Source organism: Triticum dicoccoides, chromosome 5A, assembly GCF_002162155.2.
Source record: "Triticum dicoccoides isolate Atlit2015 ecotype Zavitan chromosome 5A, WEW_v2.0, whole genome shotgun sequence".
Lineage (NCBI taxonomy): Eukaryota > Viridiplantae > Streptophyta > Magnoliopsida > Poales > Poaceae > Triticum > Triticum dicoccoides.
In genome coordinates, this window is record NC_041388.1 from 704,625,903 (window position 1) to 704,631,971 (window position 6,069).

Consider the following 6,069-nt stretch of genomic DNA (forward strand, 5'->3'; position numbering starts at 1 on the left):
ACCAAAGGGGGGAGGGGCGCCCGGCCCATCTCTGGCCACCTCTCCTATCTTCCACTAAGGCCCACTAAGGCCCATATACCTCCCGGGGGGGGGGGGGGTTCGGTAACCTCTCGGTAATCCGGTAAAATCCCGATTTCACCCGGAACACTTCTGATATCCAAACATAGGCTTCCAATATATCAATCTTTATGTCTCGACCATTTCGAGACTCCTCGCCATGTCCGTGATCACATCCGGGACTCCGAACAACCTTCGATACATCAAAATGCATAAACTCATAATATAACTGTCATCGAAACCTTAAGCGTGCGGACCCTACGGGTTCGAGAACAATGTAGACATGACTGAGACACATCTCCGGTTAATAACCAATAGTGGGACCTGGATGCCCATATTGGTTCCTACATATTCTACGAAGATCTTTTATCGGTCAGACCGCATAACAACATACGTTGTTCCCTTTGTCATCAGTATGTTACTTGCCCGAGATTCGATCGTCGGTATCCTATACCTAGTTCAATCTCGTTACCGGCAAGTCTCTTTACTCGTTCTGTAATACATCATCCTGCAACTAACTCATTAGTTGCAATGCTTGCAAGGCTTAAGTGATGTGGATTACCGAGAGGGCCCAGAGATACCTCTCCGACAATTAGAGTGACAAATCCTAATCTCGAAATACGCCAACCCAACATGTACCTTTGGAGACACCTGTAGAGCTCCTTTATAATCACCCAGTTACGTTGTGATGTTTGGTAGCACACAAAGTGTTCCTCTGGCAAACGGGAGTTGCATAATCTCATAGTCATAGGAACATGTATAAGTCATGAAGAAAGCAATAGCAACATACTAAACGATCGGGTGCTAAGCTAATGGAATGGGTCATGTCAATCAGATCATTCAACTAATGATGTGATCTCGTTAATCAAATAACAACTCTTTGTCCATGGTTAGGAAACATAACCATCTTTGATTAACGAGCTAGTCAAGTAGAGGCATACTAGTGACACTCTGTTTGTCTATGTATTCACACATGTATTATGTTTCCGGTTAATACAATTCTAGCATGAATAATAAACTTTTATCATGATATAAGGAAATAAATAATAACTTTATTATTGCCTCTAGGGCATATTTCATTCACAGACTTCAGTCAGTTATCGGTGTCTTTGAGTGTTTAATAACTCAGAGCCCGTGAAAAATTGGAATCAGTGAGAATGTAGCACTTGATGAAGAACTCATAAGAAGTATGCAGTTCCATGATAATCTTGAGATACCAGGGGGTAATACTCGACGACAGATCAAAGTAGAGGTTGGGCTGGGGTATTGCTATGCAGAAGACAAGTGCTTAAACTTGCATAGGAAATGGTATTTAAAGGAGAACATGGTCGGAACCATGATTGCAAAAGGCCAGATCCCAGATATAAAATGAACTTATACTGAGGGAATAATTAATTTAACAGAAGCTTTAATGATAAGATCTACATCGTGTCCATGGGCATGAACACAAGGTTCAAGGTCGACTCCCACTTCTACAATGCATAACCTTTCATTCACTTCTCATTTACGAAGAAGTTGTATGGTAGAAAAATATCTGGTAAAACACCAGAAGGGTAACACTTGTGTAAACCTTCGGTTCACACAGATTAGGGGAAGGCATAGGTTCAACCCATAGGGGCATCTTTGTAACATATATCACAAACATCAGGAGTAAATAACACAAGCTCGAAACTAGAGCATGGTTGACAAGACAGAGGATACAATGTACCAAAGGCATTATATACCTATGGAAAGGCTCACGAGGTTATTGAATATTAAGGACGATGTCGGATGAAATCCAACAATGGATCTGACGATCCACAACGGAGCTGATGTGAGTATCGGTACTCAACCAGAGGAAGAAGAATGCAAGGAGTTTAGATTATAGAAACACATGACTAACTCAAAGATCAAATGCAAAGGAATTATGAATTCCAAGACAAGAGATCAGAAGCAATGCTCTGATTAGGGATGGATAAGTTGAATAGCCTTAGGGGTACAATCGACGGCAATTTGATTGGTCGAGATCCAGCTCATGTTTAAAATGATGTCTGAGCTGGAAGGACGAAATGAAGGATCTGATTAAGGATTGCGAGCATTCGCAACATATTGATTCAACAGACGCAAACTGATAATGAATAAGGATGCCAATAAGATTACCGGACTTATGAGGTTAATCATAATGCAGTCAAGCCAGAATTTCAAGGGCAATAGGCTGTTGAGGATTTTCGGGGATCGAATGGCATTTCGAAGACTTATGTGAAATACATGAATCAACTGGGAATGAGCGGATACTCGATAAGTGCGAGGAATTATCCGTAGGGGTATCATGTGGCAAAGAACTATAAGATAGTAGCCACATAGTATTCTCGGTACAATAGAGAGAATTTTGGGATATCGGGTAATAACAAGATGACTGGGGAATGATTGTATGAATGGCACGTGTACGTGGTTATCCATAGAAGTTAATCGATGGAAGTGAATTGCAAAAGTGATGGGCACAAGGCCTCGAGAGAACATCGAAGAGTATCTTCGGAATCTTGTGGGGCACTAAGAAATCATCTGGAGTGAGGGGCTCTCCGGGAGGAAGTAGTTACGAGAACCTAGAGTCAGAGTTAGTAAAATCATTTAACCCGAGTAGAAGAGAGTTCAGAGTCCCAGAGTAAGGATCAAGGAGTAAAAGATCCTAATACCACCCAATGGCGACGTGGGCCTGTAAGGCACACAACCATGTTAGTAAAAGTTTTTGAAATGTCTAGACTCAACTTCGGCCAAGGAGTGTGGAAGGGGGATTCCTACAGGCAGTCGGCTCTGATACCAACTTGTAATGCCCCTGGTTCAATCGTACACTAATCATACACGCAAACGTGTACGATCAAGATCAGGGACTCACGGGAGATATTACAACACAACTCTGCAAATAAAATAAGTCATACAAGCATCATATTACAAGCCAGGGGCCTCGAGGGCTCGAATACAAGAGCTTGATCATAGACAAGTCAGCGGAAGCAACAATATCTGAGTACAGACATAAGTTAAACAAGTTTTCCTTAAGAAGGCTAGCACAGACTGGGATACAGATCGGAAGAGGCGCAGGCCTCCTGCCTGGGATCCTCCTAAACTACTCCTGGTCGTTGTCAGCGGGTTGCACGTACTAGTAGGCACCTCTCGAGTAGTAGTAGTCGTCGTCGACGGTGGCGTCTGGCTCTTGGGCTCCAACGTCTGGTCGCAGCAATCGAGTATAGAAAGGGGAAAAGAGGGAGCAAAGCAACCGTGAGTACTCATCCAAAGTACTCGCAAGCAAGGAGCTACACTACATATGTATGCATTGGTATCAAATGGAATAAGGGTATCATATGTGGACTGAACTACAGAATGCTGGAATAAGAGGGGGATAGCTAGTCCTATCGAAGACTACGCTTCTGGTAACCTCCATCTTGCAGCAGGAGAAGAGAGTAGATGGTAAGTTCACCAAGTAGCATCGCATAGCATAATCCTAACCGATGATCCTCCCCTCGTCGCCCTGTGAGAGAGCGATCACCGGTTGTATCTGGCACTTGGAAGGGTGTGTTTTATTAAGTATCCGGTTCTAGTTGTCATAAGGTCAAGGTACAACTCTGGGTCGTCCTTTTACCGAGGGACACAACTATTCGAATAGATTAACTTCCCTGCAAGGGTGCACCACATAACCCAACACGCTCGATCCCATTTGGCCGGACACAATTTCCTGGGTCATGCCCGGCCTCAGAAGATCAACACGTCGCAACCCTACCTAGGCACAATAGAGAGGTCAGCACGCCGGTCTAAATCCAAAGGCGCAGGGGTCTGGGCCCATCGCCCATTGCACACCTGCATGTTGCGTACACGGCCGGTGAGCAGACCTAGCAACCTCCATTACAAAGGAAGTTGCGTTACGCGGTCCAACCCACCGCGCGCCGCTTAGTCGCTGATGTCACGAAGGCTTCGGCTGATACCACGACGTCGAGTGCCCATAACTGTCCCCGCATAGATGGTTAGTGCGTATAAGCCAGTGGCCAGACTCGGATCAAATACCAAGATCTCGTTAAGCGTGTGTAAGTATCCGCGAACGCCGACCAGGGCCAGGCCCACCTCTCTCCTAGGTGGTCTCAACCTGCCGCCTCAAAGTAACAGTCGGGGGCCGTCGGGAACTCAGGCCCACCACTACCTGGATGGATCCACCTGCCCCTTCAGCCCCCATCTCCGAACAATATCATAAGTAATGTAACAGTATAAAGTATACAACATATGCACGTGATCACCACCCGAAGTGATCACGGCCCAGTACTATAGCATGGCAGACGGACAAGAGTGTAGGGCCACTGATGGAACACTAGCATCCTATACTAAGCATTTAGGATTTGCAGGTAAAGGTAACAACAGTAGTAGCAAGGACAGACTATGCAGCAGTATAGGTTAACTGAAAGCAGTAACATGCTACACTAATCTAATGCAAGCAGTATAGAGAATAATAGGCGATATCAGGTGATCAAGGGAGGGGGCTTGCCTAGTTGCCCCGGCAAGAGAGAGGGGTCGTCAACACCGTAGTCGTACGGGGTAGCAGCGGCGTTGGTCTCGGTGTCTAGCGAGAGAAGAGCGGGAAGAAACAATAAATATATTGCAAACAAAGCATCACAAAACAGAATGAGGCAATACGCGGTGCTAGGTATGCCCTAACACGGTAGGAGGTGATACCGACGAAAGGGGGAAACATCCGGGAAAGTATCCCCGGTGTTTTGCGTTTTCGGGCAGATGAACCGGATTGGGAAAGTTGCGTGTTCACTATGCTAGGGATGTGTGGTGGACGAACAGGCTGTGTATCCAGATTCGTCTCGTCGTTCTGAGCAACTTTCATGTACAAAGTTTTTTCATCCGAGCTATGGTTTATTTTATATTAATTTTAAAAGATTTAAATTAATTTTAGCATTTATTTAATTAATTTATTATAACATTATCCAGAATAGCGTTTGCTGACGTCATCATGACGTCAGCATGACGTCAGCATGACGTCAGCAGTCAACAGAGGTGTTGACTAGTCAAACTGACGTGTGGGTCCAGTGGGACCCACCTATCATACTCTGTTTAGGTTAATTAGGTTTTAGTTAAACTAATTACTATTTAATTAAACTAACTAGTTAATTAGATTAATTAAACATGAATAATTAACTTAATTAGTTCACTAATCAATTAATTAAATAAATATTAATTTTATTAAATAAATTTTTATTTTTATTATTTTCTTTAAACGTTCTCCGGGGCTGGGCCCACCTGTCTGTAGCACAGGGGCCGTAGCAGCGAGCGGGTTACGGGCGCAACGGGTGCCCAGCACCCGTTCGTTCGGGCGCACCCCCAGGGGCGGGCGGAGCCGACAGGGCGCCGGAGCAAGGGGGCGGTGACCACGGGGCCGACCAGGCGGCCGGGGTGGCAATGAATCAGCACAGGCGAGGCCACAGCGACCTGGGAAGGTAGCGGCACAGCAGGCCAGCGGCGGCGAAGGCGTGGTGAGGGAGGGGCGATGGTTTCGGCCGGAGCAGGTCCGGGCTTGGCAGCGCCGAGGCACAGGCGGAGGAGGGTGCGGGGAGGCTCGCCGGGAGCAGCAGGCAGCGCGGGCATCGCTGAGCGAGGCGTGCGGCGGCCGCGACACGAAGTAGCAGCAGGCGAGCGCATGGCGCCGGGCAGGACAGAAGCGCAGCGGGTGGCATGTGCAGGTGAGACGAGGCGCAGTCGGAGGGCGGGGGCAGCGGCGCGGGTCACGAGCGGGGCGAGCGCGGTGCATCGAGCGGGACGGCGAGGCGGAGGAGAAGAACGGGGGCTCACAGGGGAAGTGGCAGGGTATGGGGCAGTGGGCGCGGGGAGGTTCTGGGAGGTTCGGCGAGGGCGAGGACGAGGTGGCGTGTCCGGTGAGGACGAGGGTGGCGACGCAGCTCCAGGCGGCGGGGCGGCTCCGGCGACGTGGTCCCAGGCGGCGGCGACGGGATCGATCCAATCGGCGGAGCGGTAGGCGCAAGGCGTGGC